Here is a 9,725-nt window from a genome sequence, read left to right as displayed (position 1 = left end):
TGTAATCGAGTTAAGATGAGGTCCTGCTGATGTAGGGTGGGCCCTAACCCCAGTGACTGGGGTCCTTATGAGGAGAGCCAGGTTTGGACACAGAGACAAGGACAGGGGGACGAATGCCGCGTGAGGATGAAGGTGAAGATTGGGCTGATGGAGCCATAGGGCAAGGAATGCCGAGGATTTCCAGCCACCCCCAGAAGCTGAAGGAGGCAAGGAAGGACCCCCCCCCCAAAGCTTATGCAGGGAGCACAGCTCTGTAGCACCTTGATTTCAGACTGCTAGGCTCCAGAACCGTCAGAGAATATGATTCCATTGTGCCAAGCCACATGGTTTGCGGTCATTTGTAATGGCGGCCACGGAAACTGATGCACCCCTTCCCTCCCGCCTCCCCCTGGGATCCCATAAATACGCCCTGGAGACCCTGCTAGAGGAACCGCATCGCATGTCTATCTCCCAAGCTCCGGCGCCTGCCTTCACGGCCCACGTTCTGGGCCACAGCGAAAGGCTCTGCCGTCGGGAACGAACCACCGACGGCCCCTCGGCGGACTCAAAGTCCCTGCTGCGAGTTCAGTTTTTAACTTGTTTCTTGGAAAGCACCTCTCAGGACCATTTCAAGAAAAACAAACTGTGAGGTTTGCTTCGGATCTACTTCATGTGAATCATCAGCGCTCGCTCCAACAGCAGACCAGAGGCCCGTCAGAGCTTTAGGACAAGACTGGGGCGTCTGCGAGGGTACGTGGCTTGAGCAGGGCTCCTGCACTCCCATCGCCCCACACACCCCCTCGTTCGCTGGCCCCCTGCCCAGGCCTCTGCCCAGATGGACGCAGAACTGCACAGTCAGCAGACAAGAACTTTCAAGGCGTATTGTTGTAAGGCTTACCACGTTGGCAAATTCAACAGGAACATTTTGAACTCAGACGGTTCCTTTCACCCAGAAATCCCACACCGTTTGGTTCCCCACCAACGCTGCGTGCAAAGCCTCTCGCTAGCCCTCCGGGGCTCCATCAGGTGAGCGGGAACCCTCCTTCTAAGAAGGGTGCACGCAAGCTAAGACCTAAAGGAAATGAAGGAGCCACGGGATGACTCAGGGGACCGTAGTCCGGGCAGTACGTGCAAAGGTCCTGAGGCAGCAAACAGTTGGCCGTGTTCAAGAAACCGCAAGAAGGCCGATGGGGCAGGAGCGATGTGCGTGTGTAGGAGCATGGAGCAAGAGGGGCTGGAGAGGGGGGCAGGGGCCAGGTCATGCGGAGTGTTGCTCTATTTTAAGTACAGTGGGAAATTACCGAGGGGTTTTGATGAAGTCCAGGGAGGGCTGACGTAATAAATTCTCGTCCTCCTTTTCTCCCCTCCTTCTTTTCTTCCTCATTCTCTTCTTCCTCCTTTTCCCTCCCCCTCCCTGTTCCCTCCTTCTCCTTTCCCTCTCCTCCTCCTCCGCCTCCCCCTTCTTCCTCCCTCCTTCCCCCATCACTTTTGCTCTGTGTTGAGAAGAGACTAGATGTGAGCAAGAATGCAGGAAGCGGGCATCTCAGGAAAGATGGCCCAGGGTTCCACACTCGGGTAGTGACCGCGGCGAGGGGCAGAGGGCATAATCAGGAGTGTACCGGAGGCAGAATGATAGCATTTGCGGACGTGCTGGGGGCGGGGGGCGGCGGTGACAGACTGCCTGCCCTTCACTGGGTCTCTGCCCCGACACAGAGTGGCATCCCCGGCCCACCAGCTCATAGGTGACCCTGGGGAAGCTGTCCCAAGGTGACCAGAGTCCCACCCAGGCCTCACTGTCATTAATCAAGTTGGATGGCTCCTCTCCGTCTGGTGCGAGATTCGTCAGGGACATTTTCCTTCCGCAGGACAGGTAGTAGTTTTTCCAAATTTGGATGGTCTCCTTTGCACACAATAGGGCCACGTTTCATTTTTTTAATTGGCAGGAAATATCGTGCCTGGGAGTAGCCCCCCGCCCCAAGCAGGGTCCTACCCCCAAACCAGTGGTGACCTGGTCAACCGGGCGAGAGCAAAGGAAACCCTGTTGCGCAGCCTTTACCAGTTTCTGCGCCGTAAATACTCTCCCCAGGGCCACCTTCACGCTGTCAACAGTTAAGTGACTCACAGGATTCCTGAATAGTTGACATTTGGTTCGGGCCCGACGGATCTGACCTCTGGTTCCAGCCTGCAGCAGCCGGCCGTGGAACGATGCTGCACGACTCCTAGTCTGGAACTCTCCACCAGGTGACCCTCTGCTTCTCAGCAAGCATGCTTGCCCAGGCCGGGAGCACAGTCCCCAGGAAACATGGGGACAGGCAGAGTCCATAGACCAGGGGACATACTCGGTGACTCGCCGTGTGCTCAGTCTGTAGAAGTTAGCTGCAAAACCACAGCTATTACTCAGGCGGCTTCTCTCCACTGGGGGTGAAGAGAATGGCCCGGCGGAACATTCCCCACGGGTAAGTGTGGGGAAGCATACAGAGTCAGAAAAGCTGAGCGCCGGGCTCTGACTCCACCGCCAACTGGCCAAATGACTCCAGACAAGTCACTTAACCTCGATGAGCCTCGGCCTCCCGTGTCTGCAAAATGACGGACACATCGCCGGGTTTCCTGGAGAATCTGCTTCTGACCCCGGGCACCTGTGGGCCGAGAGGCCGGACGAGATCGCTGGGCTCGGACTCCTGGGCCAGCCGCCACGCGTGTTGAGCTAAGAGCCGGCTCCAGCGGGCCATCCCGCGTCCCCCTCCACCCTGGCCTCCGGGACCCCGGGAGGAGTCAGGGGGACGGAAAGGGAGAGAAGATGGAGACGAGTCAGGGAGGCGTGATGAGGTTTGATGGCCGGGCGGGTCTTGGAAGTGTAGACAAGGTAGGACTCCAAGATGGCGCCCAAGGTTGAGCCGATGCTACCGGTTCCCACGCCACGTGGCAGACCGTGTGAGCCTCTGGGCACGCCCAACGTCGCCTCTTCTGCTAGCTGTGTTCTCTCCCTTCAAAACCGCAGAGGGGAGAGTCGTTGAGGGAGGTCAGAAGAGGGGACTGGAGGTGTTTAAACACCCCGAGAGCGAGGACTGAGTCCTTTCCTTCCCTTGTTGTTCTCAAGCCCTCCTGCGCATCCTGGGAACACTGGCTGTTGACACACGAAATACTGAGGCAACCTTGTGGATGCTCTTGGCCCTCTACTTGGGTGAATGTGCCTTTTCAAAATCAAGATGTGCTGGGGGGGGGGGGGCGGTTCTTAATAAAAAAATATCTGAAAATATCCCCACACAGAAAGGAATAGTGAGAGTGACCATATAAAAACAATTTCAGCTGAAAAAAATAACACGGTTTCCCACCAAGTCCCAAAGAGAACCTAGGTTTCCATGGGATGTTCAGGAGGTGTAGAACTTCTAGCCGTGGGTGGGATGGGACGCTTGCTGCCTGTCCAAATAAGCAAACATCCTCCCTGAACCCATATCCGTGCCCCACATGCCGTGGTTCCCATTTGCTTCCTGTTTTCGGCCCTCCCAAAAATACAGCTCACAGGCGTTTTATTTTCATCTCCTCACCTTGAAAAGCACAGATCTGCCAGAGTGTGTCTGTCTTCACAGGGAAACAAACCCAGCAGGCATTCAAGACACTCAGGTGAGAAGAAATGCATCCCATCGGAAAATTTCCATCGCCAGCATTTTTTTTTTTTTTAATTTCCAAGATAAATGGGGTTTTACTTATAAGAAGACCAAGGGCTCCATTATCTTTCAAACACTTTGCTGCTTCCAAGGAGCCGAGAAAATTGGTCATGCACCTGGCCAGCTGATCCAGCCTCAAAAAATCTTCCGACCTTAATGAAAAGGGCCTAATTTTTCCTCCCCTTTAATAAATGTTTCTTTGCTTCTTCCCGGCAATATTCAGCATGTGGGGCGGGCAGGCACAATGGGCACATTCGTGCAAATGGGCAGGCACACCTGATTCACCAGGATTCTTCCCACTGCCTCTAGTCCAGGGGACCCTGCTCCAGGGGGTTTGGGAAGGGGAGCAGATAACTCCGCCCCCCATCTCCAGAGGGCCAAAGAACCAGTACATTCCGATGTGGATTTGAAGGTTTACGTGTACGTGTGCGCATGGGTGTGTTAGCAGACCAAATTCTTAGAGGCCGCTTCAAGGTGTCATGAAAGATAATTCAGGTGGAAAAAAAAAATTCCCCTGCTCTCCAGATGCCTGCGTCCTGACCTCCAGAACCTGGGAGAGAGTAGCAAGGATTTGGATTGGGGCCTACGGGCAGAATTTGCAGGTCTGTTTCCCAAAGAATAAATCGCAGCCCCTCAGGCTGGAACAGGCAGGTGCTGTGAAATCTGGCTGACGGGTCAACTTCAAGGTGATCTGCCTGCCACGTCTTCTCTCTGTTCAGCTAATCTCCCGGCAGCCCCTTGGTGCCTGGTAAAGGTAAATCATTCTGACTACGTGTATGAAACGGGAGGCTCTTTGCACACCTGTAATTACTACCTGACAAGTCTCTGCGGAACCTGGGAGTTTCCCAGAGGGCCAGAGGGGCCACTTCTGGAGGGGGTAAGTCAAGGTGGGTCCTCCAGGCAACATCTGGCGAGAGGAACCAGAATTGAAGCTTACAGAACTGGGTTTTTACAGTTCTTTACAGGTCCTTACAGAACTTATGTTTTATTGCATGGCCGAGAGACTCAAAGTCCGCAGGCTCCTAAGCCGTGATAAACCCAGCCGAGATGGTCACCTATACCTGTAAACGTCTCAAAACAAATAATGTGTAATTCCCTTAAAGCAGCACCGTCCCACAGAAATATAACGTAAGCCACGTTAAGTCATTTAAATTTTCTAGAATGGACGTTAAAAAAAAAAAAAAGGAACAAGTAAGATGAATTTTATTTTTTTTATTTATTTTTTTTCTTTTTTTTTTCAACGTTTTTTATTTATTTTGGGGACAGAGAGAGACAGAGCATGAACGGGGGAGGGGCAGAGAGAGAGGGAGACACAGAATCGGAAACAGGCTCCAGGCTCCGAGCCATCAGCCCAGAGCCCGACGCGGGGCTCGAACCCACGGACCGCGAGATTGTGACCTGGCTGAAGTCGGACGCTTAACCGACTGCGCCACCCAGGCGCCCCTAATTTTAAATGATGTAGCTCAATTGACAAAAAATCTTATCGTTCTCATCAATAAATATAAAAAACTATTTGCTATAAATATCAAAACTGGGGCGCCTGGGTGGCTCAGTCGGTTAAGCGTCCGACTCTTGGTTTCGGCTCAGGTCATGATCTTGCAGTTGGTGAGTTTGAGCCCCGTATCAGGCTCGACGCTGAGAGTGTGGAGCCTGCTTGGGATTCTCTTTCCCTCTCTCCACCCCTCCCCTGCTTATGCTGTCTCTCTCTCTCTCTCAAAAATAAATAAATCAACTTTAAAAAATATATAAAAATCATCAGTGAGATATTTCACATTCGTTTGTCCCACGTTCCAGGCTTGGAAATCCGAGAACATGTTATATTTATGTCACATCCGAGTTTGGACTAGCCACATTTCAAGTCCCAGTAGCCACAAGGGACACAGGTACTGCGTTAGACGGTAGTCTCAGAAGGTGACGTTTCTACTTCGCATTTCGACTTCCCATAAACACTTCATGTAGAACAAAAGAAACTGCGATACACGACATTTTATTTGACTTAGAGTCCTAGCGCTCTTAATAACATGAGAGTTTCTAAAAGTTTCTTTTGACTAGCACCAAGTAGGTCTGAAGCCCAGACTTGGCCGGCACTTGTCTTTCAAATATTGATAACTGCAAGCAAGTGCACATGACTTAGACTCATCGTTTGGGGCCTCTGGCAATAGAGAAAGAAAGAAAGCCAGATTCCCACCGCTCTACCCCTTAGGGCCGTTCACCCACGTTCAGCCGAGCACATAGGTGCTGTCTGCCTGGGGACGTTGGGCACAAAGACTGCTCTCAAGGAAGGCACCGCTCGAGTGACATCCAAGCAGTGGGAGAATGCCTAAGGGTGCATGCGCCCGAGCGGCGATGGCCAGCAGGTGCTTCCCCTGGGAGTCTGCCGGATGGGAGACTCTCGGCCTGGATCCTGGAAAATGGCTTAGACGCTCTGCAAGGAGGAAGGAGGAAGGAGAAGGACAGGCAGGTAGCCGTAGACACAGAACGTGCAGGACCGTCGGTAAGCACGGACAGGACTGTTCGTAGCAGGGACCGTCCGGAGCCACTGCCCGCGATGCAGCCACACCTCTGACCAGTGTTCGTAGCCGCGTCAAAAAGCAAAAGAAACAGGCGACGTTGATTTCGATAACTTTTTTTTAGTTCGGCCCCTTTCTCCCAACTAGCCTCATTTCAACGTGCGTGATAGTCTACCCTCTTTTTTTAGGTTAGCCTTGAACTCCGTGGCGTCGTTTACATTCACCACATGTCCCCACGTGGACCAGCCCCGTTCCCAGTGCCCCGTAGCCACCGGGGCCTGGTGGCTACCATTTATGGCTGCGCAAATCTGGACGCGAGCGCCTGTATAAGGAGTAACAGCTCCTGCTCGGAATTTTGAGTCCGAGTGGGAAGGCAGACCAGCTTCAAGGGAGGCGGCTATGGAGGAAGAGGGAGGTGGGGACATCGGACATGTCCCAGGAGCCGGCGCCCCTTGCTGCGCGTCATCCTCGGTGCCGGGCAGGCGACACCAAGCTCCTCCCGCGTGGTCCCGAGAGCGGCTGGGTGAACAGCGGAAAGGGAAACCGAGCGCTGAGGAACGTTTGCTAAATTTTGCCAAGTGCCTGGACACCAGATCACGAGGGTGACCCAGAAAACAGCCAGTGCACCTGTGGGGGAGGCTTGGCTGTCAGCCCGGCCACGGAGGTCACCCGAGGTCACTGCCAGGGGCGCGGAGCACTGGGAGGCCGCCTAATGTGGAAATGTTTGGACGCCGAGCGGCGCAGACGCAGCGGGCAGCCGCCGGCCGGGACCTGGCCGGGCCAGCAGGGCCGTGAGCGCAGCGCCTGACGGTAACCAGACGCGCGGGGACGCTGGGAGCCGCTGCGCCCGCGCTTGCCAAGACCCCACCACATCTTTCCTAATAAGTCTGGCGGTGCCTGCGTCCTCTCGCTGCAGATCGGCCTCTCCCCTCCGCCCGGTCTTATTTAAGAAAAGGGGGTGGGGTGCTGCCGGAGAGGGAGAGCGAGCCAGCCCAGCGAGAACTTGGCCTGCTGCCCTGCTGTCCCCTGGCCTCCCCTCTCGGCCACAGATCCGCTTTGTGAATGGAGGGGGCGTTTTCTCCAAGGTGGCTCTCTAACCCTTTGGGCGCACGGGTCGAGCTCCAGACGTTGAGCTCGTGTCAGCTGCTTCAACCCTTGTCCTGGCGTGGGGAGGGGGCGACCCGATCTCCCCTGCGCCCTTTCTTTCCTCCTCCTCTCCTCCTCCCCCTCCCTGGAAGGGCGCCACCCACCTAACTCCAGAAGGAGGTCACCCTCCCTGCCACTGGGTCTGGCTGGGATCCTGGGCCCCGGAGCTGCAGCACGGAGACGCTTCCTAGCGGCTGTCCCAGCCCCACTCCAGGGAGGGCAGGGTTACAACACGTGTGTGTTTGGGTCAGGAGCACTTTTGAACTATGGCTCCAAGAAAGAACAGCCTGTACAGCCACTCTGAGTCTCCCAGCAACAAAGAATGTGCAACAGATTAGCCCTGGCTTGCAAAACAATTTTTTAAAAAAAAAGAGGTGCAGGCTGGTCTCTTTATAGGGTTCTGGAGCAAGGGTGGCTGGATTGAAAGTCGCCCTCACTGCCTGGGCTGCAGAGCACCAGCCCCGCGCCCGCTGACGGTTTATGACCTTGGCTGACTAGTAAGCCCTTGTAACACCATTACTGTCGGGGTCTCGCCAGCTTCTCGACCCAGATGCGGTTGAAGGTCAGCCGCCAGGGGCCGGGGGCTCTCCTGCCATTGGAACAAGGTTACAAAGAATAATTTTTCCTGCCCAAGGGTTTGTAGATGATTAACATGTTTCTGTTAACTGGAGAGTTAATAGTTATTCAAAGCACTCTTTGATAACGGGGGCGGAGGAGAGAAAATGAATGTGTTAACCATTAATCGAAGGGAAATGCCATAAAAGTTAGGGTGGAAAACACGAAGCCTGGGAGAGGAATTCACGGGCAACCTCGTGGGGAGGAGGACAGGGCGCAGAATGAGGCCATAAAGTTCATGCATACTTACAGCCGGGTTTTGGGTTTGGTTTTTTGTTTTTTTTTTTTTTTTTTAATTCTTTTCCTTGTTTCGTTGTTCTGAGGAAACAGAACCGGGGATAACAAAATAACAAGCGAGGGGACATGACAAACAAAGCCGGTTTTATTGGCTTTTTTGCTCCAGACTCCCACAGCTGAGTCTGCCCACCGTGTGATTCCTTCTTCCAGCCCCTTCGGGAAGAAGAGGAACCCAGGCCCTCGTGCTGGAACAAAGCGAGGGTGTCCAGGAGGCCCGCCCTGGCCGGCGCCCTGGTCCCTGACCCAAATCACCCCCACTCGCCTGGAGGGGAGGCTGCCTATTCCCTGCCCGGAAGACAAACGGCATTAGCCTCAGTTTCCCCACCAGGTTCCAGCATCTCACAGCGGGCTGGCCCAGGGATCGGGAGGACATAGGGCGCAAAACTGCTTCGCACGGACAGCTTCCAGGCCCCCTAACGGTGGTGCAGGGCCACGAGGAGCCTTAGACAGATAGTGTCATCCCTCGACCGTCATGCAGACGGGAGCCTTCTCTCTGTGCAAGGCTCGTGTGGAGTGCTGGCGGGGTATTAAGGCCAGATCCTGCCCTCAAAGGGCTTACAGTCCATTCAGGAGGTAAGACGATCTGTGGCAAGTGCCAGAAAAGCAGTGCAAACAAACCGCCAAACTGCAGAGCAGACTCGAAGGAAGGAGGCGCCCCCCCCCCCCCTTCAGTGCTGGGCCGGTCACGGAGCTCACAGAACCGCCCTGAGCCGGACTCTGAGGCTGGGCGAGGCTTTGATGGGGGGGGGGGGGGGGGAGGGGGAGAAACGGGCGCGAGACAGGAATGGCAGGAAATGTTCAAGGAAGAAATCTAGCTGGAGCAAGAGAGGAGGGAAAAGGAGGCGGTGTTTTAAAGAGAGCCTCGGGCCTCATCCGAGAGGAAGTCAGCACGCTCCAGTGCGTTGACTGTATTCCCTGGGACTTTGGAGGGGGCAGGGGAATTACCAGAGTGCACTTGGTGGGGCGAGGCGGCGGGGGGGGGGGGGGGTGGGGGGGGCAGGCGTGAAAGACGAGAACAAGCCGATCAGCTGTTGGGCCACCAGGGTGGCCCGGGCAGTGAGCGTGGGGCACGGAAGACAGAGGAATTCATGTGGGGCAATGGTTAGGAAGTCAGAAGGGAGAGCACGAGAAGGTTCCAAAGACAGCAAGTGAGGGGGGCGGGGGATGCCAGCTGGGGATTGGGGCTCTGTCATCCCTGGAGCTCAGGCTGGGGAGGGCAGCCCGAGGCAGAAGGAAGGCCCTGCCTCCTCTGTGCCCTGAAAGGAAAAGGATCAAAGAGTGAAGATACAGCTCCTTTGGGGGCCCCAGGAGGGAGGCCAGACAAGAGACCTTGCTTCGGTGGTCCTGTTCTCATGAGCCTGGGGTGTGGGGGCCAGGGCATCTGCTGAGAGCATGGCAGGGAAGGGGGAGGGCTCACAGACCGTGGAGAGACTTCCACGAGTCTAGGGAAGGAGTCGAGCCACGAGGGGGACCAAGGACAGCAACCGTGAACTTATGGGCCCAGTGGGCCAGG

At 55.2% G+C, this 9,725-nt stretch overlaps 1 long non-coding RNA gene across 1 annotated transcript; it reads left to right on the top strand.

The window, feature by feature from the left end:
* Positions 1–518: 518 nt before the first annotated feature.
* Positions 519–6,660, top strand: LOC121023180 (uncharacterized). Its single transcript, XR_005787272.1, has 4 exons — positions 519–1,005; positions 2,161–2,220; positions 3,077–4,521; positions 6,343–6,660. It is a non-coding gene; the product is annotated as an uncharacterized LOC121023180 (long non-coding RNA).
* Positions 6,661–9,725: the final 3,065 nt, after the last annotated feature.

This window comes from Herpailurus yagouaroundi, unplaced genomic scaffold, assembly GCF_014898765.1.
Source record: "Herpailurus yagouaroundi ecotype Mexico unplaced genomic scaffold, PumYag 530, whole genome shotgun sequence".
NCBI classification, from domain to species: Eukaryota; Metazoa; Chordata; class Mammalia; order Carnivora; family Felidae; genus Herpailurus; species Herpailurus yagouaroundi.
The sequence above is the reverse complement of the archived record's forward strand: the minus strand, read 5'-3'. Positions and strand labels throughout refer to the sequence as shown.